The 25300-nt window shown below is 53.5% G+C and overlaps 2 long non-coding RNA genes across 6 annotated transcripts; one reads left to right on the top strand and one right to left on the bottom strand.

Moving 5' to 3' along the window:
* Positions 1-3360: 3360 nt before the first annotated feature.
* LOC108177946 (uncharacterized) lies at positions 3361-13131 on the bottom strand. Of its 4 annotated transcripts, none has more exons than XR_016232124.1 (5): positions 12998-13131; positions 11727-11904; positions 6497-6663; positions 5638-5745; positions 3361-4660 (listed from the first exon to the last, which is right to left on the bottom strand). It is a non-coding gene; the product is annotated as an uncharacterized LOC108177946 (long non-coding RNA). The 4 variants fall into 4 exon arrangements; XR_016232125.1 differs by having other exon boundaries at positions 5638-5676; XR_016232126.1 differs by lacking the exon at positions 5638-5745 and having other exon boundaries at positions 3362-4660.
* Positions 13132-20942: 7811 nt separating this feature from the next.
* Positions 20943-23761, top strand: LOC127482863 (uncharacterized). Of its 2 annotated transcripts, none has more exons than XR_016232123.1 (3): positions 20943-20995; positions 22929-23056; positions 23412-23761. It is a non-coding gene; the product is annotated as an uncharacterized LOC127482863 (long non-coding RNA). The 2 variants fall into 2 exon arrangements; XR_007908732.3 differs by having other exon boundaries at positions 20954-21061.
* The last annotated feature ends 1539 nt before the right edge of the window (positions 23762-25300 follow it).

Here is a 25300-nt window from a genome sequence, read left to right as displayed (position 1 = left end):
TGGACTTCCTTCCAGTGATCTGTAGAAGTTTTAATTTATTATGGGCCGGCGCCGCGGCTCACTAGGCTAATCCTCCGCCTAGCGGCGCCGGCACACCGGGTTCTAGTCCCGGTCGGGGCACCGGATTCTGTCCCGGTTGCCCCTCTTCCAGGCCAGCCCTCTGCTGTGGCCAGGGAGTGCAGTGGAGGATGGCCCAGGTGCTTGGGCCCTGCACCCCATGGGAGACCAGGAAAAGCACCTGGCTCCTGGCTCCTGCCACCGGATCAGCGCGGTGCGCCGGCCGCAGCGCGCTGGCCGCGGCGGCCATTGGAGGGTGAACCAACGGCAAAGGAAGACCTTTCTCTCTGTCTCTCTCTCTCACTGTCCACTCTGCCTGTCCAAAAAAAAAAATAAAAAGAAAAATAAAAAAATAAAAAATAAAAAAATAATTTATTATGGTTGTTAATTCTTGCTAATATTTTCTCTCTCTCTCTCTCTTTTTTTTTTTTTTTTTTTTTGACAGGCAGAGTTAGACAGTGAAAGAGACAAAGAGAAAGGTCTTCCTTCCGTTGGTTCACCCCCTAAATGACTGCTACAGCCAGCGCACTGCGCCAATCCAAAGCCAGGAGCCAGGTGCTTCTCCTGGTCTCCCATGCGGGTGCAGGGCCCAAGCACTTGGGCCATCCTCCACTGCCTTCCCGGGCCACAGCAGAGAGCTGGCATGGAAGAAGAGCAACCGGGACAGAATCCGGCGCCCCAACTGGAACTAGAACCCGGGGTACCGGCGCCACAGGTGGAGGATTAGCCTAGTGGGCCATGGTGCCGGCCAGCCAATATTTTCTTAAATGTGTTGTTTTTCTTTTACCTTTGATTGTGATATCTTTTTCATACTGATGTGTTATATTTTATCTTTATTTTTTTAAAAACTCATTTGTTCTCTTGAAAGACACTTTTACAGAGAGAAAGGGAGATCTTCCATCTACTGGTTCACTCCCCAAATGGCTACAACAGCCAGGGCCAGGCCGGGCCGAAGCTAGGGGCCTGCAATGCTGTATAGCTCTCCCACATGGGTGGCAAGAGTCCAAGCACTTGGGCCATCTTCTGCTGCCTTCCCAGGCACATTAGCAGGGAGGTGGGTCAGAAGTGGAGCAGCCAGGACACAAACTAGCACTCATATGGGATGCCAGCCTCCCAGACAGTGGCTTAACCTACTGTGCCACAATGCCAGCCCCAGAAATTTCATACACTGATATCACTTTGGTTTGATAGTGTATTTCCATACCATGTTTTCTTCCAGTGGCTTTGTAGATTTCTCCTCTTTAAAAATATTGTTATAATGATTCCATCTTTGTTTTTCTAAATGAACAGCCAGTTGTGTTAACATTATTATTGAAAAATATAATATTTTTAATTTGCTGAAAGTACCACCTTCTTTTTATACAAAAAATTTCCCTATGTTTTTTGTTCTATTTCTGAATTCTTTGTATGTTCATTAATCTGTAATATATTTTTGTCTTAATATTGAATTGCTTTCATTACTAAATTGTTGATGGCTGGTAGAGAAAGTTTGATCATTGTCTTTTTCAAGCAAAATTGTCTTGATTATTCTTGCACATGTTTTATTCTGGATGCATTTATGGTATACTTACTAACTTCCTTACAAAAGCCAGTGATGATTTTGAGTAGACTGGCACTGGGTTATGGGTTGATTCAAGGATATCTGATGTCTTTATGATCTCAGCTCTTCTATGCAGGTATAGTACAGCTGACAACTTACTCAGGTTTTCTCTATGTAAAGTATTGGGATCTCTCCAGATAGGTCTTTTCAACATCTTCTTAGATTCGTTTTTGTGGTATTATTTTGTTTTTTCTGATGTGTGAATAGGATATAAAGTGTTTCTGTTCCATTTTCTGATTACTTCCTGCAGGTACTAAGGAAGGCAGCCTTCCCTCCTTCCTCTCCTCCCTGTCCTCCTGGTCCTGGTTTTCTTTTCAGGCATTTAATCCCCTTACTGCATTCAGTGAACTTCCTCGTGTGTTCTCTTGCATTTATTTGGCGCTGTATCATTATCCCCTGCAAATAGCAGCAGCGTTGTATCTTCCTGTTCCCTGTGTGTATAGCCCCTGGTCTCGCCTCGGTGAGGGCTGTCTCTACCCAGTTGAAGTACAGTGACGAGAGCAGGTGTTGTTGGTTAGGTCCTGACCATTGGGAATTCTTCTAAACTTTCCACCCTGACCAGCTTTGTACAGTTTGAGTATCCCTTATCTGACATTTTTGGGACCAGATGTGTTTGAATTTCAATTTTTTTTAATTTGAACTATTTGCGTAAACATGGTGAAAACTTTGGGGAGTGAGACCACAGCCTAAACATAAAATTTATTTATGTTTCATATATACTGTCTACACATAGCATGAAGGTAATTTTATACAGTATTTTTAGTGTGCCTATGTTTTGACTGCGACCTGTCGTCACATGAGTTCAGAAGTGGAATTTTCCACTTGTGCTGTCCTGTGAACACTCAGCAAGCTTTGGATTTCAGATTTTTGGACCAGGGATGCTTAACCTGTTGTGGGTTTATGCTAGATTAGCAACTGAAGAATTCTTCCATTGAAGTTTGTGAAGAGATTTTTTTTTTCTTTTTAAAAGCAATGAAGAATAGATGTTTAAATTCATTATATGCTTCTTAGCTTGGATTTTACTTAGAACTTGTATAGTCATGCTCATAAATGTACACTATATTATCTTTCAGAGTGTTTTATATGCATTTCATGGAAATGTGTATGCTCTGTTGGGTGCAGTTCTTGTGTTTTGCAGTTAGATTCGGTTTGTTAATTGGGTCATTCAAATCCTTCAGTAGACTCCCCTATATAGTGCCTCCCGGATGACAGAAATGTTCTCTAGCTGAGGCTTGCTGCTGTCACATGTATCAGGCACTTAAAAGTGTTTATTAGGGGCTGGTGCTGTGGCGCAGCAGGTTAACCCCCTGGCCTGAATCACCAGTATCCATTTGGGCACTGGTTCTAGTCCCAGCTGCTTCTCTTCCAAACCAGCTCTCTGCTATGGCCTGGGAAAGCAGTGGAAGATGGCCCAAGTCCTTGGGGCCCTGCACCTGTGTGAGAGAGCTCCTGGCTCCTGGCTTTGGATCGGCGCAGCTCTGGCTGTTGCGACCAATTGGAGAGTGAACCAGTGGATGGAAGACCTCTCTCTCTCTCTCCCTCTCTCCCTTTCTCCCTCTCTCTCCCTCTCCCTCTCTCCTCTGCCTCTTTTCTCTCTATGTAACTCTGACTTTCAAGTAAATAAATAAGTAAATAAAATCTTTTTTAAAAAAGTGTCTAGTATACCTGAGACACTGAATTTTACGTTTTCTTTAATTGGCATTGTTTTAAATATAAAGAGTCACGTTTGAATAGGCTATCATGTGGAACAGCCCCTTTCTGTAGAATGATTTGGTCTTACCTCATCCCTTGATTTCTGAGCACTCTAGGGTCTCCTGCTGTGACTGGGGATTTGTTGGTTCATTCTGCTCGGCCCTCAGTGGCTCTGTTCAGCCTGAGGGTTGGTGCCCTTCCTCAGTCGTGGAACTTTCCCCCGTGACTTATCTCTGTCTTCTCTGTCCTCTCCTGCAGAGACTTCGTCCTGACAAAGTTTGCTCTGGGGTCTCGGCTTTTCCTGCTCCTTCAGCCGTATCAACATCTCCGACTTTGTGAGTTGTACTCAAGAGAACTCCTTGCGTCAATGTTCTAATTCTTTACTCTTCGCTCTGTCTAGTCTTTTATTCAGTTCTTATTTTATGAGCAGTGTTAAAATCGCAAGAAGCTAGCTACTTTTTTCTGACTATTCCCCCATGCCTTTCTGTACATGCTTATCCTCATTGTAGAGACCTGTACTGTTTGTCATATTAAGTCCCCCATTTTGAGTGTTCTTGTCTCTCTGTCTGCACACACACATGCTTCTCTTACATAGGATTGATTTCCCTCAAATGTTTGGCAAATCTTGGCTGGGCTTATGTCTGTGTCTGAGAGTCTGAGTTAGCCCGTGAATACTGAGTCTGGTGGGGATACAAGGGGAGGGTTTTGTTTGTGACCTGTGGCATTGGTCGGTCTTCCCGGCTAAGTCCAGACACTGTTGCCGCCCTCCTTCTGCGGTCTCCCTTGCGGCCCCTCCTGGGCTGGGTGTTACCACCTGGTTCCAGCAGGTAAGGATGAAAGAGAGGGAGAAAAGACCCATCAGGCTGCTCCTCTGTGGTTTCCTCTTTGTTAGGCACTATGAAGTTCTGAGATGTTACCCTGCTGGCAAGCTCACCAGTAGCCTGATTTAGTTTCATGGGCGCTGGCAGAAGACACGAGACTCTTAGTCAGAGATTTGTGCTTTTGATGTCATATGTAAATTGAATAAATGATCAGTTTCTTAACTATTTCCCTCCCCTGCATCTGTCTTTTCCATTATACACAAAGTGAGCATCATAAAAAGGAATAATTTCCTCTTCCCTCCTCAGTTGCCGTTCAGTGGCTTCCCCATCGCTTTCTAGGGAGGCCCAGGGGTCATTTCATGGCCACAGGCTCTCAGTGAGGCAGACTTGTCTGTCGTGTGTGCTGGTGCCTGCTTCCAGCCCTGGTTGGGTCAGTGACTCTCATCCATGTGCTTTCTCTTTTCGTTTCTCATCGGGGCTTCTGGCCTGTCTGTGCGAGAGAGTGACAATGTGGAGAGATGAAATTACATAGGACCCTGACGGCATGAAAAAAATGCCTAAAAAATGCACTGTGTGTCATAGAAATAATATTCAATCCTGCACGTCCCCGGAGTGTGCTAATAAGGAATGAGTTTATTTCAAAGGCGAAAGCTGCCTTAGATGGTGATCCGAGTGACTCCTTATCAACTCACATGCCTTTCCCGTGCAGAGTGCAGTTACTCTCGGGGTGAGCACTTCTGAACTCCCTGGGAGAGCTGAAGGCTTCTCTGGTTTCGGTGTAATTCAATTTAAGCAGCGCTGTCATAGCATCTGCAGCCTGAAGCCGTTTCCCACCCAGATGTCCCAGGTCAGGGGAGACATGGAAGAGCCAGGGAGAGGAGTCACACCACACATGGCCCCAGTTGTTCTCCCTGGGAGATGGGGCAAGAGGAGAAGGGACTTGAGAGCATCCACCGCGCGCTGGGCGAGCCGCTGGCCGCTGGCATTCCGTGCTCATACACACGGGTGAGGTTACTAGCACTGCACCCATCTATCCAGAAGCCTGGCCCTTGGCTGCCCGGCTTTGCGCTCATGGACCACTCATTGCCCTGTCTAGAGTCGAACATTCGAAAGGCTCCTCCCAGCCCCGAACTCCTCTGCCTCAAGGCGCTATCATGACTGGGGGCAGCTTGGGCCGGGCCTGGGTGGCATCCTGCTCTGAGGCTGGCTTCCAGGGATTTTCTGTACCCTCAGCGACCATCTATCTTTCCAGCCCTTGCTTCTCATCCCCGCCTGGGGCCCATGGCTGTGCACATTTCTGCGGCTCCCCTGGAGTTCCCAGGAGCCTGCAGTAGTTCTCACCCCATGGGGATTCCTGCCTCCAACACCAGGCCCTTCCTGAACATCTGCTGTATGGGAGGTGCTGGGTCAGTGCTGCAATATGCAGCAGAACCCAAGAAACACAGCTCCGGCCTGCATGGGACTTACCTTTGACAGTGAACAGGCAGCGCCCGCATCGGTACCAAGCTTGGGAAGAGCCATGAATGAAACAGATCAGGGGAGAGACAGTCAATTGAGTGCCTGGACACAGCACTCCTGGCACAGGTGAGAAAGACAAACAGGATTCAGCCAGGTTCCTTGGGTGGGCAGTGGCACAGAGGTCTTGTAGACAGAAGGGGCATGGTATGCAAGGGGCATCGAGAGAGGCCTTCCTTGCATGGGGCTGGAGAATTGTGTGCAAGATGAGTGGGCCAGAACAGGAGGGTGCAGAGTATGTGCACAGTGTCAGCAAGGTGGGGTGGTGGAGTTTTTTAGAGTGTGTGGACAAGCCTTGATGGCTGTCACGTGGACTGCATATGACCAGAGTTGTGCTTAAAAGATCTGCCCAGCCCCATGTAGCATCAGCACTGGAAACAGCCAGCATGGTAGTGCCTGGGAGAGTAAGCTAGAACTGGGATGAGGTCGTGGAGGGGTCAGGGTGGGGGTTTGAGAGACACCGAGGAGGTAGCAGGTTCACACCTGTCACCCTGCTGGGTGAAGGGAGGGCAGACAGGCTGGGCAGGTGGGCTGGGTGGCAGCCCCCACGGCTCCAGGTTCACTGCTTTCTGGCTTCCCCTACTTTCCTTGTCCGCTGCCCCTATATTCCTCCTTCCTTCCTGCTCCCCACTGGCGGCCACCTCTCCAGCTCCAGCTGTGGGACGCCCAGGTCCTCAGCCAGTGACCCTGAAGCAGCCAAAGCATGGCAGCCTCCTCTCCTGTTGAACTTGGCTGCAGCAACGTTAGTGTTTTGCTGTTCAAGGAAGTTTAGATCTTGGAACTAAGGAGGATGGAAGATAAATCAGCTCACCAACATCAACCCAGAAATTGCAAGACGTTCGGCAAAGGAGCGTTTTCAGAATGCACACCCTTTTGAGCAGTTCCAAGCTGGCGAGAGTCTGCTGAATTTCTACAGGCAGGCTGGATGCTGCAGGCCAAGGGAGCATTCCTGAGGTTCCTGCCCCTGGGGGCTCCCAGCTGCAGGGAGAGGGGAGAAGGCTCAGCCTTAGGGGAGCATGAGCTCCACTCTGTTCAGGGCAGAATGGGAGGCAGCTCATGTGCAGTGTGGGTTGAGGGAGACCTTATTCTTTTTGCCCCATTTGTCACCCAGCCAGGGCCCCACAAGTCGTCTGCAGTGGCCCCTCTGGAGTTAGAGGTCAGGCTCACGTGAAAAGTCAAAACCTCCGGAAATGGGAGTCTGAGTAGGGCCTTGCCCAGCCAGCCTGGGCCAGCTCTGAACTTACCCGTCAGGTTTCCCCTAGCTGGAAGGACTCCCCAGGTGACTGGCAAAGAAGAACCCATCTGTTGTTGTAGGCCAGAGGGACGAGCACAAAGTGGTGAATAGAGCGTGCATCCCAGGTGCCCTGGGCTGATGAATGCTTTGTGTCTTGTGCAGGGTGGGGCATGATGATGTGAGCTTTCATCACAGCACTCAGAACGCTTTGTGATGAAAACTTTTTCATGGTCTGTTTCTGGCATTTTCCATTTAATATTTTTGGACTGCAATTCACTGGAGGTAATTGAAATAGCAGAAAGTGAAACCATGGATAAGTGGGAAGTACTGTATTTGAAAATAATTTTTGGGGGACTGGTGTTGTAGCATAGCTCACCTGCAATGCCAGTTCAAGTCCCAGCTGCTCTACTTCCAGTGCAGCTCTCTGCTAACGCACCTGGGAAAGCAGAGGAAGATGGCCCAAGTGCTTGGGCCCCTGCACCCACATGGGAGACCTGGAGGAAGCTCCTGACCTCAGCCTGGCCCAGCTCTGGCCGTTGTGGCCATTTGGGGAGTGAACCAGCAGATGGAAGATCTCTCTGTCTCTTCTCTCTCTCTGTCTCTCTCTAACTCTGCCTTTCAAAAAAATAAATAAATCTTAAAGAGAAAACAATTTTTATTGTCCAATTATTGGTTGATATTCTGTAATTTCTCATTAACTGGGTGTTGTTAAAATGTTCTTTATCCTAACTGATTTTTTGCCTGCTTGTTTTAGCAAATACTTATTATTAAAATCTCTTACTTTGAAGATTTATTTATATATTTGCTTTGTATGTTTTGAGGATATTATTAACTGCATATCATTTCAGAATTGTTTTATCTCTCTGATGAACCTTTTGTCATTGTGAACTGGCTCTCCTATTCTCTAGTATGGTTTTTGCTGTACATTTTCACAGGTCAACTTTAGCAGTCACCTTGTTTCTTTAGGTTATTGCTTTCAGGGTAATTTTTTGCTACCCTTTTACTTATAAACTTTAAAAATTCTTATTATATATTCCTCCTTTTAAACATGCATGTTCAAGTTAAAACATACTTTTCATAGCGCTTCAGCAGGAATCTCAATTGGAGCATTTAGTCTATTTACATTTAATGTATTGAAATCTACCCCTTTATGCTTTCTATAAGTGTACTTCAAAAAGCTCAAGGAAAACTGAAAAGCAAGTTTTTTTGTGCAAAAACCTTTGAAATCCAGTTTTTTTCATAATTCACATTTTGCATTAATGAATTTCAAATATTTTGCACTAAAATAAAATTAGTTATTTTAATATATATTTAAACATTTTAATTAATTTATTTGAAAGGTAAAGAGACAGAGGAGAGAGGGAGATAGACAGAAACAGAGAGGTCTTCCATGTGCTTGTTCATTCTCCAAATGTCTGCAACAGCTGGGGCTGGGCCAGACCAAGCCGGGAGCCTGGAACTCACTCTATGTTTTCCACATAGGTGACAGGCCCAAGTATTTGGACCACCACTTTCTGCCTCTCAGGGTGTGCATTAGTAGAAAGCTGGAATTGAATGCAAATATGGGATTGAAGCCAGATACTCTGATACAGGATGCGGGTGTCCCAAACAATGTCTTTTTTTTTTTTTTTTTTTGACAGGCAGAGTGGACAGTGAGAGAGAGAGAGACAGAGAGAAAGGTCTTCCTTTGCCGTTGGTTCACCCTCCAATGGCTGCCGCAGCCGGCGCACTGTGGCTGGTGCACCGCACTGCCAATGGCAGGAGCCAGGTATTTATCTTGGTCTCCCATGGGGTGCAGGGCCCAAGCACCTGGGCCATCCTCCACTGCACTCCCTGGCCACAGCAGAGAGCTGGCCTGGAAGAGGGGCAACCGGGACAGAATCCGGCGCCCCGACCGGGACTAGAACCCGGTGTGCCGGCGCCGCAAGGTGGAGGATTAGCCTAGTGAGCCGTGGCGCCGGCCCCAATGTCTTAACAACTGTTCCTATGTTCCATACCCCTATGTATGATGTGTGTGTGTGTGTGTGTATTCATTTATATATAAATATATACTTCATATATATATATGTGTGTGTGTGTGTGTGTATATATATATATAAAAATTTATTTGAAAGAGAGCAAGTATTCCTGTCTGCTGGTCCACTGCCCAAATGCCTGCAATGGCTGGGAGCTGGAAACTCGATCCAGGTCTCTTATGGGGGTGGGTGGCAGGAGCCCAGTCTTGAGCCATCAGCCCTGCCTCCCAGGACCTGCATTGGCAGGAAGCTGGAACCAGGGGCTGGAGCTGAAAACTGACGTGGGACATGGGTGTCTTAACTGCTAGAGCAAATCCCTGCCCCTAAATTTATATTTTAATTCAGTTTTTCATGAACTTTTTAAAAAGATTTATTTATTTGGAAGTCAGAGTTATACCGAGAGAGGAGAGGCAGAGAGAGAGAGAGAGAGAGAGAGAGAGAGAGAGAGAGAGAGAGAGGTCTTCCATCCACTGGTTTACTCCCCAGTTGGCTGCAATGGCCAGAGCTGCGCTGATCCAAAGCCAGGAGCCAGGAGCTTCTTCCTGGTGTCCCATGCAGGTGCAGGGGCCCAAGGACTTTGGCCATCTTCTACTGCTTTCCCAGGCCATAACAGAGAGCTGGATCGGAAGTGGAGCAGCCAGGACTTGAACCGGAGCCCATATTGGATGCCAGCACTGCAGGCAGTGGCTTTACCACTATGCCACAGTGCTGGCCCCCACGAACTTTCGGAAATAACTTGTATTTTTGCCACATGGTGTAGACTTTTCTTTCCTTGTTTTCTCTCATGTCTTCTTTTGGGACTTTAAAGTCCCCCTATTTTTTCTGGTTAAAGATCATACACTCTGAATGTTTTCTCCTGTGAGTTATCCTATAGACGGCACTGTGCGGTGTGCATTTCCCTGTCCCTGGTGCTCACTGTGGCTGGGTGCTTAGCAATCTGCTTTGCCTGCTGTGTGGATTCCTGCACTCGCTGAGGTCAGTGTGGAGGCTCCTTTCTGATGGACACTGCATGGTTCATTTCACCTCCTTCAACCCTGTCTCGCCAAAGATGTCCTTTGCAGGCTTTCTAGGTTGTAGAGAGGGATTCCGTCTTGAGGAAACAGAAACAGCTTAACGTGTAATTTTTTAAAAAAATTTTTTTGACAGGCAGAGTGGACAGTGAGAGAGAGAGAGACAGAGAGAAAGGTCTTCCTTTGCCGTTGGTTCACCCCTCAATGGCTGCTCTGGTGGTGTGCTGTGGCCGGTGCACCGCGCTGATCCGATGGCAGGAGCCAGGTACTTCTCCTGGTCTCCCATGGGGTGCAGGGCCCAAGCACTTGGGCCACCCTCCACTGCACTCCCGGGCCACAGCAGAGAGCTGGCCTGGAAGAGGGGCAACCGGGACAGAATCCGGCGCCCAGACCGGGACTAGAACCTGGGGTGCTGGTGCCACTGGCGGAGGATTAGCCTAGTGAGCCACGGCGCTGGCCTTAAGGTGTAATTTTAAACATCTTTATTCTTGAAAGTTCTTTGACCATTCTAACTTCAGGTGAATTTTCTGTGCTTGTTGCAACTTCTTTTGTTCTAATCCCATTAGGTACAACCATGAGTTGTTTTTTTTTTTTTTAAGATTTTTTTATTTGAAAGGCAGAGAGTGACAGAGATAGAGGGAGAAACAAAGCGAGAACCACCTGTTGGTTCACTCCCTAAATGGGCACAAGCCAGGAGCCTGGACTCCATCCAGGTCTCCCACGTGGGTGAAGGGGCCCAAGGGCTTGAACCATCTTCTGCTGCTTTCCTGGGCACATTAGCAGGGAGCTGGATCAGAAGCAGAGCGGCTAGCATTTGAGCTGTGCTCAGATATGAGACACTGGCATCACACACAGTGACTTAACATGCTGCGCTACCACACCGGCCACTAACACCATGAATCGAAAGCCTCATCTTCATTAACAAACTGTCCACTTGTGGGCATTCCTAAGCTAATGTCAAAATAACAGTGACTACTGAGCATTTAATAAGTGCAGATCAATCAATCAACAAATATTTACTGGTTCTTAGTTTATGTGCAATGCTTTCGAGGCACTTGAAAGCCCCGTGCTTGATGCTCCCCGTGTATTATCTAATTGAATCTTCAGTAGCCAGAGTAGCTCCATGTGATAGGTCCAAGTCTGACCCCTTCTGTATGGAGGGGGAAGCTTAGGGGTTAGGTCACGTGGCCAACACGGTTCTCTTCCTGAAAGGTATTCTGCGTGTTTTCACATATGCATTGCCTCTCCCTTACTTACTGGAATTGAGTGTGATAATGTACGTAAAGAATCCAGTCTGTCACATCAGAGTGCTCAGTTAACGTTAGTGCTCTGTACATGGAGACAGTTGTAACCTGATTCTAACAGTGTGACCGATTGTTTTTAGAACAAGTCAGGAAACAAACATGAAGAGGAGTAACAGTTCTTCCCTGATGCACCAACACCACAAACCTTGGAGGAGTGGGGGTGCCAAGAGGAAGACACAGGCTACAGTCTGGGGACTGTGCCACCAGCCCAGCCCTCTGATGGTGGCAGCACTTACTGGATGCGTGACACTGAGCCAGCCTCTCTCTGCATGTTCTCACCCAATACTGGGAACAAACAAGGTTGCTTGTCTTTTCAGATGAAGAATCTGAAGCCAGGATGGAGGCAGGAGATGGGTACTCAGCCACCGACTGCCCAGACCCCTCTGCCCCAGCAGTGCGCAGGTCAGTGGACACTCAGACCTCTGCAGTTACTTGGGGGCGTCTTGGGCTCTCCCATACGAGCAGAACCATTTATTACCTAGTAAATCCGGTCCATTTCTGGAACTTTCCCAGTGTCCAGCTAGCATTGCTCCCGTGGTCTCCTAGGCCTCCTTCTCTCGGTCCCAATCCTCTTCAGACTGACCTGTATGTCTTCTTCTGGGTTGTGGCTCTCACGGGCACAGGCCACGTCGCTCATCTTGGCACGGGACCTGGAACTGGGCAGAGTTACTCCTGTAGACTGAACGATTCTTGAGCACTGTGTACTTGAGGTCTGTTTGGCTCCCAGTCTAGCCTTGCACTTGTTGAAGTTTCAACAGCTATCGGAGCAGCCCCTCAGGACCACTGCAGCCTCCCCCACCCCTTAATCAACTGCCCCTCTCCCCTCCACCCCCCAGTCTGGCCCTGTGTCTCCAAGCCCTGGCTCTCGTAAGTCCTGCCCCCTCAGCTTGTGAGTTGCTGGCAAAGCCTCTTTGGCTCCAGCATGGTCTCATGGCCATCCCCACTCCAACTCACTTGCTCTTGAAATCCCAGTTCTCTAAAACCAGCCCCTTCTCTGATCTCTTGATACACACACACACACACACACACACACACACTCGAGCCACTGTGTACCCTGGTCCAGTCAACTGAGCCTGGACTGGTGAAGCCACACAGCTCACAGCATGGTGGCCCCGGGCAGCAGAGGGTCTGGGCTTGCAGAGGGGCACAGAACAGTGAGGAGTGACCTGAACCTGTAATCTGTGGCCAGTCCTTGGGCCCACAGATGTGAAGCATTTCCCGTGAGCACCCATGATCTCTGCAGGGGTGAGGCCCTGGTTTGCTTACGTCTGAATCTCAGGTGCTCAGCACAGGGCCCAGCCCATGGGTTCCGCAGCCAGTGCCTCGCAGCCCCAGGCTGCTGTTCGATGTCCGAGGTGGGAGAGTCTGCTTTCCATCGTGTCTGCCTGCTTGTGAGTCTGACCGGCAGAGCTCGTGCCTGGGCAGTTTCTAGAAGTGTCCAGGCAGCAGCTGTGGCCCACAAAGGGTTGCAGGACTGCTTGTCCAGGTTGCTGCTGGCTCCTGCCCGGCCTGGGGCTGCATGGGGAGCGCAGGGCAGACACAGCCAGCCTCAGCCTCCAGCCCCGCTCACTGTGCGGGGCTGCCTCTCTCACAGAGCCGCCCCTCCTGCTGGGAGTGCTGCCCAGGCCATCTGCTGGGAGAAGGGAGTGGTCTGGGGCCCCCTTATTGTCACCCCAGCACAGGCGGGATGAGGGACGTCTTCTGAGAGGCCTACCCAGCAGCACCTGCAGCTGCTCTTGGGTCCCTTACCTGAGAGCATTTCCAAGGTGGACCTGGATAAAGTGTGTGTGGGGGGGTGCTGCCACACCTTCCTGAACCCCGTAAGCTGAAGCTGCCGGTCCCCCGGGGACTGCCTGGTAGCTGCCTCGCAGGGGATGTAGGCGACGAGGGGTGGTGTGGGGCAGTGGGAGGGGCTGAAACACCAGGCTTTGAACCTGGACTTTGGCACATTGGAGCACACTTGGCTTGGAGCCCTGTTTCCTCCTCTGGCAGTCTCTGTCCTGGGGACAGGGAAGGGATTCAGGTCCCGTGAGGTCCTAGTGATGTCAGTTAGACTAATGTGCACAAGTGGACATCATCAGCATGCATGCATTGGGCACCTAGTGTATGCTGCCACAGAGAACACTGCCGCTAAATCACGCCAAGCATAGATGTGCAGGAGGAAGGGCGAGGGTGTCGTGTTGCTCCTCGGACGGACGCCGGTTTCTCAGGGGCACTGGGGAGGAGACAAACACTAAGGTGAGAAAGATCCCCAGGGTGCTGGCCATGACCCAAGAACCAGGAGAGGGGAGTTGGATGGGCTGGCAGCTGTGGGGAAGGCAGGGAACTTGAGAACAGGAGACTGATCATGGTTGCCTGGCAGAGAGGGAGCAAGGGTTAGGGCGGCCAGCCAAGGATTCTCACGTGTCCTGCTTGTCTGGGTGTGGGGGAGGGGCAGAGCCGAGGGCCCTCAGGGGAGAAGCGGGGACAGGAGGGGTCTCTGGGTTTTCTTGGTGCTGCTCCAGGGGCTGAGGATGAGTGAAGCAGTCTCCCAGGATGGCGACGCAAGGTGGTACGTTGGGGCCACCCCAGCGTCTGTCAGCTGTGCCACACCCCATCAGCTGTGTGACCTCAGGAGCAGTCCTTAACTTTTCTGTTCACCTGACGGTCTCAGCTCCCTCCTCCCCCGACCTCAGCCGCCAGTTAGGCTGCTGCAGGCCGGTTCTCGCAGAGCGCAGGTGGAAAAGCGGCGTGGCCGGCCAGAGCCCAGCCTGGGCAGCCCTATTTCTCAGGCTGCACTACTGAGGCTCTGCAAAGTCCTCCCTCCCCCAGTGGCCTCCCGGCCTGCTTTTCCCGGCGGTGGCTCCTCCACGGCAGCCACATACTGTGCAGCTGGAGGTGCTTGGTGGCCTTGTGGGGCCCCTCCTGCCCCCTATCAGCTGTTGACATACAAATGCCCTGGAAAGGAAAATATTTGCATTCTTTCATAACAGCATTCTCAGGCCTGCTTAATCATATTTTCCCTTTGTCTTTAAAAACAAGCTCCTGTGTGGTTTCTGTCTTCTTACTGCTCTTCTGAGGACATTCTAGAACTTTTGAGGCCATTCTAGAACTGAGCCGCACTCTTTGGTACTTTGTGCCTTTCCCCTGTGTCACCGCCCTCTGGCTGCTTAAGACAGGTGAGGGTGGGCAGGGGCTGAGCCCCCTCCAATTGCCTCGTGCCACACTGGACGTGCTCTCTTCACCCTCACTGCTGAGCTAAGACAAAGGTGTCGCCTGGGCTTGCAGAGCAAACAGATCCATTCAGGAAGGTCAGGTCACGTCTGTTGCCCGAGGTCATGTAGCCTGGGGAAGGCCAAGGCTTGAAACACCAATACAGTCACCAAGAAATCCTCCCTCCTCAGCCCCTGCAGTCTTGCCCCTGGCCAGTCTCCTGCATCATCTGCCCCCCCCCCTGCCCCCATCCCCTGCGTGTGATGACCTATTGTAAAAGGAGGATGGTAGTGAGTGTGGCAGCTGTACGCGCTGTTGGTGAGCCTGCCGTGTGTGCTGTGCTGGGCCTGCACCCGCGTGCTGAATCGGCCTGCAATGGGAGATGCGTTCCACAGAGCGGCATCAGGGGAGGCTCAGGGATTGCGTGGCTGCGTGCCCGTGGACCGATCCCTTGCCACAGTCCTTTGTGGCAGGCTCCCTCACCCATGTTACAGAGGCGGAGATGGAGCTGAGGGCACCTAAGGGCGGGAGCCGGAGGTGTGGCCTCAATGCCGCTCTGCGTGTGCCAGAGTGGGGCTCTCCCCAGCCCTTCTGGGACTCCCCCATTTGTTCTCCGTCAGCGGGGTGGTAGTGTGTGTGGGGGGACCCTGAAGGCCTCATGGGGACCCGGAGCACATCTAGGAAAGGTGAGAGGAGGTCAAATCACAGGCTCTGGTGGGTGCAGGGGAGGCGCCTCCATGGGACTGCTCAAGGCCCCCTACCCCCCAACCCTTGAATGCGTTTTTTTAGCTCAGTTCTGCCCTGTGGGCTTGGAGGGGCTGGGTTTGGGGTGCCATCAGCCAGAAACACAGTTGGCAGAGCGTTGTGAAGGAACCCAGGCCTGTGGAATGGAACCCATGCCAGCCCTGGAGCGACCTCTCTCCCTTGTAGCCTGGAGCAGAGTCCTCCCTTGTCTGCCCTTGGTCTCCCCAGCAGTAGAATCCAGGCTCTGGCCGTGCTGCCCAGACCTCGGGTTGATGCCTCTGACATGCAGCTGCTGCTCTGACTATCCCTCCGGCTGCCCGCAAATCCTGACAGCCCTGCTGGGTGGCTGCACAGAGAGCTGCCCCATCCTGCTGCCTGCCCCTGCCACCAGAGTCCCCGCAGTGTGGCGGGGATGGGGTGGGGGGGACGCGGTTCTCGGAAGGAGTGGAGGTGAAGGCGCTGTTGAGCCAGGTGGGGTACCTGCAGCAGCCTTGCTCTGGGACCTGTGGCGCCTCCAGGCTCCGCTGCCCACCTCGAGGTCTGGCTCTGCTCCCCGACCTTCAGTTCTGGCATGGCTGATGGCCAGCGCTGAGCCCCATCCAAGCTGGGAAGAACAGTGGGTGAGAAGTGTGTGAACTATCTGCTTTCCTCACCCCTGCCCTGTACTCTCAAGGTCTCCTGATTGCGAAGCAGGGCCTGGGGCCTTGGCGGGCAAGATTAGCAGGGGAGGTGCCCCCTGCTCTCTGCAGCAAAGCCAGTGTCAGCCTGTAACTACTGATGTGAATTCCGCCCCGCACACCACCCCCGTGCCCCCAGCACACGCACCTTGAGCGTGAGGCCCGTGACGGAAGGCATCCATGGCCAAATCCCTGCCAGTGCCTGAGTAACAGGTTGTGTCCTAGAGCGCTCTCCCGTGGGCGTGTATGTCTCATTTTCCCAGCTTTGGGTCTGGCACATATAGATGCTTAGTGAACGTTGGATGCTCGAATGAGCAGAAGGGTTTGGGGAACAAGGTTCTAGGGGCAGATTTGCAGTCCCCTAGTCATGCCTTTGGCCTCTCTGCAAGTGTTTGTCAGTTTGCTGGACACTGGGGCTATGCTGGTGGACAGAACAGTCCCAGTCCTTGTCCTTGTGGTGCTCGAAGCCCAGCAGAGATAATCAGATAACAAGCGAGCACACACGTTCCTATTTATAGCCTGTGATGAATCCCTTGGCTGAAAGGGTAGTACAGATCCTACGATATGCTGCGACCGGGGGTCCTAGTGAACATAGGGTGGGCTCTGGGAAGACCTTTCAGAGGAGCTGAACCAGTTGGGAAGGAATCAGGGCCAAGCAGGGATGACAGCCTACCTCAGGGCCTAGCCTCTGGGGACTCTGTGGCATCGGCCAAGATATCCAGCTGGTGCCCAGACCCTCCAGGCCTGCCCCAAGAGCCCTCCCAGTTCACACCTGCATCCAGATCTGCCCGTCTCAGGGGTGACTGCCCGGATTCTTGGTGCAGAGAGGGTGCAGGCCTCTGCAGGTGGGCACTGTGTCCTGGCTGTAACCTGGCCCAGATGTCCCTGGTGCTTCAGAGGAAGAACGGCTCGCCTCCACCCACTCCGGGGCTTTCTAAGTGCCTGTTGTCTCTGGCTTTGATTGCCTTCCTAGATAGCCAGATTGCACTCCCTGTCCAAGCCAAAGTGGAGATATTTCAGACAGCAGATCATTATTGAGAATGCACATCTTCCTCACAGCTGTCTTAGCATTTAGCCAGGGGGCCACTGGTGGAGTCTCCAAGGGTCAAGCTGCCTGCCACCCTCACGTACACTATTCCTCTGTCCTGCAGGCCTTCTCCTGCTCATCTGCCACACATCACCTCCTCCAGGAGGTCTTCCAGGATCTTCCTGAGCCTTGTCTGTGCTGCCTGGAGGCTGCCCTTTATGGAAGCACCACCCAGGTGGCTTACCCTCTGCCTTCCTCAAGCCTTTGCCGGTTCTTCTGTCTGAGTGGACGAGAACTCTGGGTTTGAATCCAGCATTGACCTCTCACTAGCCTTGCAGGAGGTGACACAGTGTGACCAGTCCCAGGGGGACTCTGCCGAGGGGGGGTTGAGCAGGGCCAATTGAGCCAGCGCTGTTCTGAGCAGGGGCATCAGTTCACCTGTCATGTGCCTGTGACTGATTGATTTGAAAGGCAGGGGGGAGAGAGAGAGAGGCGGAGGAGGAAGGAGGGAGATAGAGCGGTGTTGAGAGAGATCTTTCATTTGCTAGTTCATCCTCCAAATGCCTGCAGTAGTGGGAGCTGGGCCAGGCTGAAGCTGGGAGCCTGAAACTTCCTCTGGGTCTCCCACGTGGGTGGCAGGGACTCTACCACTTGAGCCATTACCTGCTGCCTCCAGGATCGAAGTAGCAGGAAGCTGGATCAGAAGTGGAGCAGCCTGCATTTGAATCAGGTGGTCTGATCCAGGAAGCAGGTATCCCTAATGGTGGCTTAACCCACTGAACAATGCCCGCACCTCCCAGGGCAGTGGTGGGTCTCGTCTAGCCTGGCTTGTGGTCACTTCCCCATGTCCTGTGCTGGTCACTAGGACTCTGAGCTGAGTGGGGCCCCAGGCTCGTGTCCTTGACTCCACAGTGTCCGCCTCGGGTAGAAGGAGAAAGTGGAGGAGCTGGCCTGACTCAACTGGGAGCCTGGTGTGCTGGTGGCCCCAGCTGAGCTCCTGAGTGCCTCTTTCTGCTGATGGGGCGGCCTCGGGGGAGAGTGGGTGGAAGGCCGAAGGCTGGGTTACCAGGTGTGCTGTTGGGTGAAAGCACCCAACAGCCCAGAGCAGCCCAGGAGTTGGACAGCTCCTGTCCCTGCCTTGGGCCACTTCAAGTGAGCGCCTCTGGCCTTTGTCTTCTAGGGGTCAGGTGGAAGTCAGACTGGCAGTGGTCCCTGAGCCATGGGGTGGTGGGGGCCAGAAGCTGCCCTGTACCCCGTGGTCTCCTGCAAGGAGGGCCCCTGGATTTCCAGTCCCCCGAGTGATATATTCCCGAGGCCAAGCACCAGCAGGGTGCTGGGCCTCAGCGTGGGTTTCAGCACCCCCCCCAGTGTCACATGGGGTCTGTGCCCAAGGCCCAGGGCTCACGCTGACCCCTGTGCCCTGAGACAGGGCAGACTGAGCCCACTGGGGAATTATCAGTGGAGAAGCTGCCATCCTAGATTGTGGGACCAGAAGTGGGAGAGAGGGCAGCAGCCACAGCCAGCTTCCCCCAGTCCCTGTGCAGCCTTCAGCCCGGGGCTTAGCACTGCGTCAGGCCGGCCCTCTGGTCAGGTGGCCACAGACCTGACGATCCGCCTCACAGGGACGAGGATAGGCTAGGGACGCCGTCGGGAGGGTGGACGCTTCCTTAACCACGCTCGTCTCCAAGGCGAGCCCCTTGTCCCTCACCGGCTGCTCCTGAACACCCAGGGTTCGCGGCTCGGAGTCTTGGCCTTGGCCATGCCGCCTGCCCTCCGGGCTTGCCCTGGGCTGGCCCTCCCTCAGAGCCAGTCTCCAAGCCTGTCTCGCTGGGAAGCCTCTGTGCCCTTTCCAGCTCTGCGAGACCTTTGCCCACCCCGAGTCCCTCCTGTAGTGTGTGCCCAGATGACATACCTTGTAGGCCATTGCCTGCAGCACCAAGCCTTGTGCCCACAGTGGTGGGGAAGGGCCAGGGCTAGGGACAGGTGTGGGCAGGCAGGAAGCCAGAGTGTGAGGTAGAACTGTGGGCTGGGCACAAGCTCAGTTGTTTTTTTTTTTTTTTAAGGCTCATTTATTTATTTGAAAGGCAGAGTGGCAGAGAAAGCCGGGGTGGGGAGAGAGAGAGATCGATTGACCAACCGATCGGTCTTCCATTCGCTGGATTGATCACTATATTACCCAGATGTCACAATGACCAGGACTAAGCCAGGAGCCATGTCTCCCACATAGATGGTAGATGTCCAGGTACTTGAGTCTTCTGCTGCTGCTTTCTCAGGCGCACCAGCAGGGAGCTGGATCAGAAATGGAACAGTCAGGACTTGAATCAGAATGCCACAATGTGATAGTGGCCTCTCAGGTGCAGCTTAACCCACTGTGCCACAGCACCAGCCTCTGTCAGATATTTTTCATTTTTATACCTGGAACTTGTCAACTGTTTGGCTCACGGAGGTTCAGAGACCATAATACCAGTAGACCCAGTGCACTGAGGACTGAACTCACCCTTTGTTGGTTCTTGAAAGTGGCACCATCCTCCCCCTCCCTCCCCCATCGTGTATCCATGGCATCAACCTGGCCAGCTGCTGTGGCCTTGGGATGGCGGTCAGATCACAGGGACCACGAGCAGCCTTGGTGAGCAATGCTGTGGCTTTCAGAGTGCAGGGTTTCTTGGTGTGGTTCAGGGGAGTTAGATCATTTTACATGGGACAAATTCATGCATAATCTCAGGACTGTCCTATTTTTCCCCCTCCCTCAGCATCAATCAGCCACTTTCTGCTCATTGCCTTGATTTCCTTCTACAAAGCAACTGCTTCATTCCAAAATTCCAAGTTGGGCCCCAAATGTCAGCCCTGGGCGCTGTCCTGGACCAGACTGCCACAGGCTTGGAGCCTCTGGCTGTAAGCAAGCCATCCTCCAGCTGTCCAGGAGCCTGGATGCCACAGCCAGGATGCCGGAGGGCTCCTGCCACCCTCATGTCAGGGTAAGCAGGAATGATCCGGGAGGGTCTGTTCCTCCCAGAACTGGGGTTCAAACCCTCCGTGTCCTGATCTGCAGCCGGTGCCTTACTCCTTCTGGGATTGCCACCAGAGTGATCCTGCCTGGGGACTCACAGGCCACAGTCTGATAATGAGCTGGGTCCTGGGACCGCTCTTGGGAAAAGAGAAGGAAGAGCGACCTGGAGGATGCGTGCTGGTCTGGAGAACCAGAGCTCCCCACGCGAGGCTCCCTTGTCAGACTGCAGTCCTGTCGACAGTGTTGTAAAAGGCTTGGAAAAAAATCCCCCCACCCCCCACCCTGGTATGTTTCTAATTTAAGATTGCAGAAATGTTTCTATTGTGCCATAGATAGAGTAACCTAAAACCTAATAAAAGCTCTGAATTAGGCTTGGACAGAATGGTTTGAATTAAGTCCAGGTAGAGGCGAGGACACTGGAGCGGCCGGCTGGGGCTGCCAGCCCGTGGGCCAAAAGGCAGGTTCCAACTGCAAGTCAGGACCTGCCAGGTCTGGAGAGGAGCCGCTGCTCCTGCCAGGATCTCGCCCTCGGGGCCGCTTGGCCCTGATGCCACTGGCGCCTGCCCCCAGCCCGGGAAGGCCGGACTCTGGTGGTTCACATCGCGGGTGCTTGCGGGTCTCTCCTCGGGCTGAGATGACGTGGCCTGGCTGCAGAGCCTGCGTGGAGGGGCTGCGTGCGGCCCGGCCCTCTACCCCTGCACGACTGAGTGGCCGTCTGATACAGCTTTGCCTCAGTGTCCAGGGCTGGTGCCGGGTCCGGCAAGCAGTGCCTTGCTCAGCCAGTGAATGGCAGATTAACCATTTTGAGGGAACCAGGGAGCGAAGAGATTTTTTGTTATTGTTATAAACGATGCTTCACGGAGCATTTTTCTGTCTGTGCGATACGAGGGTGTCCCGAGTGTGTTCTTCCTGCCTCCATGCCACTCTCAACTCCGCTCGCTCTGATTGGGTCATGTGACCCAAGCCGCCCCGCCTTCCCCACAGCCAATTGGATAAGGGTGGTCACCTGACCACCTGGCCCCAAGCCATAGGCTGGATTAAACCAATCAGATTCTCTCTTGAGATTTGAACCGGAAAGGTCGTGGCCAGACATTAACAAGGTGGGATGCTGGACCCAGGGGCTGAGCCAGATTCGGGCTGGGCGTAGTGGCAGCGTGTGGAAGCAGGTGAATGAGCAGAAAGAGCCGCGCCGTGTGCCTGACAGAGGGAGAAAGAAAAACAGAGAGGATGAGACAGAGATGGGGCAGGGGCAGTGAGAGGGAGAGAGGTAGAGAGACAGGTGAGGGGGCAGAGACCTACAGACTGACCCCAGAGGGGGGCTGTGCGGGTGGAGGGGAGACGTGACCTCGCTGCCCGTGAAGTCTGCTGCACTTTCTACTCTCAGAAGCCAGGCCCTGCCCCTGCAGTAGTGCAGTAAAGCAAACACTCCCTCCTGTCGGTGACAGGGGCTCCTTCGCCCACGAAGCGGCCTCGATGCTGCTTGGTGCTGGGAGCCTCCCCTTGCTTGCTTGGGGTCAGAGGTGGGCTGGTGTGAGAGGGGATGGAGCGGGCTTGGGGAAATTTGCATTATAAGTTCCCCCCCTCCAACCTGTGCCCCACGCTGCTCACCCTACCCCCGCCCCCAAACTAAGAGGTCATTTTGTGCACTGTCGCCATCCTGGGGCTGAGGAAGGTCCCCAGTCGCTGCGCTCAGCTCCAGTTGTTAGTGACACCTTGGCCTGCAGCCCAGACCACTCCCTACATGCACCTGGTGGAGCTGGCCCAGGCGTTAGAGGCTGCACAGAGTCAGACAGCTGGGTCCCTGGCCGGGCTCCCATGCCCTCTGTGACCTTGAGGATGCCCCCTGGTGAAGTGGGCTCCTCGGAACCCGATGCATAGCCCAGCATGTGGGTCAGGTGCAGGCCATGCTGCCCTCCCTGCAAGGGGGGAGGGGTTCTGGAGGAGGCCCTGGCAGAGCCATTGCCTGTGGTGCTGTGAGGACACTCCGGGGCAAGGAACGGGAGGGAGGAGGAAGAGTGAGGCTTGGTGGTGGTGAGAGGCTGACAGAGCAGTGTCTGGGGTGGTGCAGCCAGGGCAGCCATTCAACAGGGAGAGCGAGTGAGGGTGGCGGGTCCAGGGCCCCAACACACCTGGCATCCATGCCCTGCCCGCTGCACCCAAGGGCCCTGGGAGCCAGGGAAGGCCGGGCCATCTTGGGGCACCCTCTGCGGAGCTTCCTCTCCCCCAGGTGGAGGCACCGCCAGGGCTCCATTTCCTCCTCTCTCAGGCTGAGTGGCCAGGGTGTCACCTCCCGCTCCTCCTGGTCAGCCTCCATAGGCCCTTAAGGTCCAGGGCCTCCCCATCTCTCAGTCTCCTTGGGAGGGCCTCCTGGAGAGGCTGATCCCCGGCCCTGGGAGGGCCCCTCTTGGTGGAGGAGGAGGAGGCAGCAATGCACCGGCTCCCCCCACAGCCCGCTGGCCTGCTCAGTGACTGTTTCTGTGGGCTGCACAGGCTGCGACCCGTGCGCCTGTGCTCACTGAGCTGCGACATCTTCCTGTGGTCTCCGCAGGGGAAGGGGGGGGGTGTCCGCTGGCCAGCAGCCTGACATAAATCCTTGTTTAAAAATGATGGCATCCTCTCCTGCACTAGAGAGGCACAGAGGCCCCGTCTGTGGGAGAGGGACTGTGGGGTCTCCTAGCCCCTGACTGGGTGACACGTGGCCACCCCAGAGCGCTTTGACGGGTCAGTTGGCACCGTGTGCAGGTGGGGTGAGAGTCTCAAGCCATCACTTCTTTCTGGCGAGCACCAGCCACCTCCTCCAGGTCTGTGCATCAGCAGACTAGGGCTGTGCAGAGAAACCTGTGAGGGCCGGACAGCCGCCAGCCCCCACTAGATGGCACTGTTGCAGGTCGTTTTCACCCGGGAGCCCTTCTGGGGGGGAGTGAGTGTGCGGGGGGAGGGCACCTGAGCTTGTGGTAGGTGTGAGGGGTATGTGGGGGGGCAGCCCTCACTTGTGATGTCCACCCCACCTTCTGTGGCTCTGCTTCCCTGCAGTTGTTCCTTAGGATGGAAGTCCCTGCTTCCTTGACATCTGTGGGTCCTGGGTTGTGGACATCAGACCCGGGGGAGTTACTGAGCAACCGGGCCACCTTTCTGAAGGCTCAGCCCTCCGTGGGAGGCTGGTGAGTTCTTGTGAAGTCCTGGCCCCGACTCTGGGCGGGCAGTGTTGGGGGATTCTGGCTGGGGACAAGCTTTCAGAGGCTTGCACGTTTTTAATCCAAATCATATTTTGCATGGATCCTCTGGTTGGATGCGGTCACTCCTGGTGTGCTGTGTTGGGGAAGCTTCTGCTGTTCAAAGGAAAGAACACTTGTCATTCAGTGGGGTGTGGGGGGCCTGGGGTGGATGTAACTATCCCCGTGGTGTAGATATTTTGTCTTAATCTAAGTGGGCACTTGCAGAAGAGGGCGAACCTGTATGTCAGAAGATCCTAGATCTTTAGGGCTTCAAAAAATAGCCAACTCGTTTATTTCACAGATGAAGAAACTGAGGCACGGAGAGCCCAAGCAAGCTGCCCAAGGCTGTTGAAGGGAAGACTTGCCTACCTGGACATACTCTGCCTCTCCACCTGGTCCAGTTCTGTGTTCTAATAAGACCCCAAATGCTAGGTCACTTCATTTGCCTGTTATGTCTTTCTGCGCAGCCATCCAGAGAAAGCTTCCAGGGCAAGCTCCTCTTTATGTCGCTCTTGTGGCCAAGGGAAGTCCCACCCAGAGCAGACCGTAAGGCTGAATCTTGGGAGCCAGATCTTAAGAGAGGAGAAAGAAAAGGAACTGTGCCGGATGAACTTGACAAAGAGCCACAGCAGAGATACAGTCACGGGTGGACCAGCCTGTGGAACCCACAGCAGCAGGAGGAGAGAGAGACAGAGAGGGGAAGGGGGGAGGGGTGGAGGATGGGAGGAGGGAGGCTGGCTGTAAGACAGTGGCTCGTGTGGCGACAGAGATTGGCAGGTCCAGCGTCTACAGGGCAGATGCAGGCTGGGCACCCAGGGAAGACTCGCTGTCTCAGCTCAAGCCTGAGCAGTCGGCTGGCACATTTCTCCTTCTCGGGATAGAACAGTTTTCCTTCTGAAGGCCTTCGGCTGATTAGGCGTGGCCCACCCACATTAGGGAGCGTAATCTGCCTTCCTCAAACACCTCATCCTGGATACTGGCACTGTGGTGCATTGGGTAAGCCACTGCTTGATGCACTGGCATCCCATGTTGGAGCCCCGGTTCGAGTCCTGGCTACTCTACTTTCCATCCAGCTTCCTGCTGATGCACTCTGGGAGGCAGTAGAAGATGGCACAGGTGCCTGGGTCTCTGTCTTCATGTGGGAGACCCAGGTGGAGTTCCAGGCTCCTGGCTTCAGGCTAGCCCGCCCCAACCACTCTGGCCACTTGAGAAGTGAACCCCTGGATGGGAGGCCTCTTTCTCTCTCACTCTGCCTTTCAAATAGATAAATAATAAATAGACATTTAAAAACAGGAAAAAAGAAACCTCATGCCAAAACTGCTTTCACAGACACAACCAGACATGTTTGATGAAATATCTGGGTACTGTGGTCCAGCTGTGTTAACACACAGAATCGGCCATCCCAGGGACGCCCTGGCCTCTCTCTGTTCTGGTCACCGGAAGGCTTAGGACACCTCTCCTTTGTGGACCAGCAGGTGTGCAGAGGAGGGACTGCCTCTTCCCAGGGGAGAGCTGAGCTTGCTCATGGGCCTCTCGCAGGGGCTCACACCACGCCCCTGGGCCGGGCTGCTTGCTGGGGGTGTGGCCTGTAGGCCTGATGGAGCAGCCCATGTGCTCCGGGGGCGCCCCACTGCATGATGCAAAGGCTGCAGGAGGCTCCTGGGTGTTAGCATGGCCTGCAACTCTTTCTTGTTCCCACAAGAACTTAACAGCAAATGGGGGTTCTAACCCTGGATTACCATCTTTCTGGAATGTTCTTCAGCCTTATCTGTCAGTGACTGTGAGACGCTAGATGTCCTGGTGGGCACGGGTCTGCAGGCCCTGGTTCTGTCCATGGGAGACTGGCCGGCTACCTCTAAGGAAGGGAAGGCATAGAGAGTGGGGAATGGCTTCCGTCATGGTGCCCCTGCGCCCTGACCCAGTCCAGTTTCTTTGGTTCTCTGAGCCTACTGGAGACAGATGTAGAGCATACAAGCTGGACAGCATGGACAGCGCCTTGGGCAAAGGCCTGGCTTTCCCTGCAGCCCAGCTGGGCTCCTTACCCAGTACTGTGTGGCTGGACCAGCCCTGGACAGGGCTCATAGGGCCTTAGATGGAATCCACCTCAGGCAGGAGGCCAGGGAGGGGCTGTGCTGCTTCCAGCTTGCCTCGCAGGTAACTTGATTGCTGCCTGTGAGAATTTGTTCATTT

This window comes from Oryctolagus cuniculus, chromosome 4, assembly GCF_051225735.1.
Source record: "Oryctolagus cuniculus isolate XC-2025 breed Fujian yellow rabbit chromosome 4, ASM5122573v1, whole genome shotgun sequence".
In the NCBI taxonomy this organism is placed as follows: domain Eukaryota; kingdom Metazoa; phylum Chordata; class Mammalia; order Lagomorpha; family Leporidae; genus Oryctolagus; species Oryctolagus cuniculus.
This window is presented reverse-complemented; position numbering and strand designations above follow the sequence as displayed.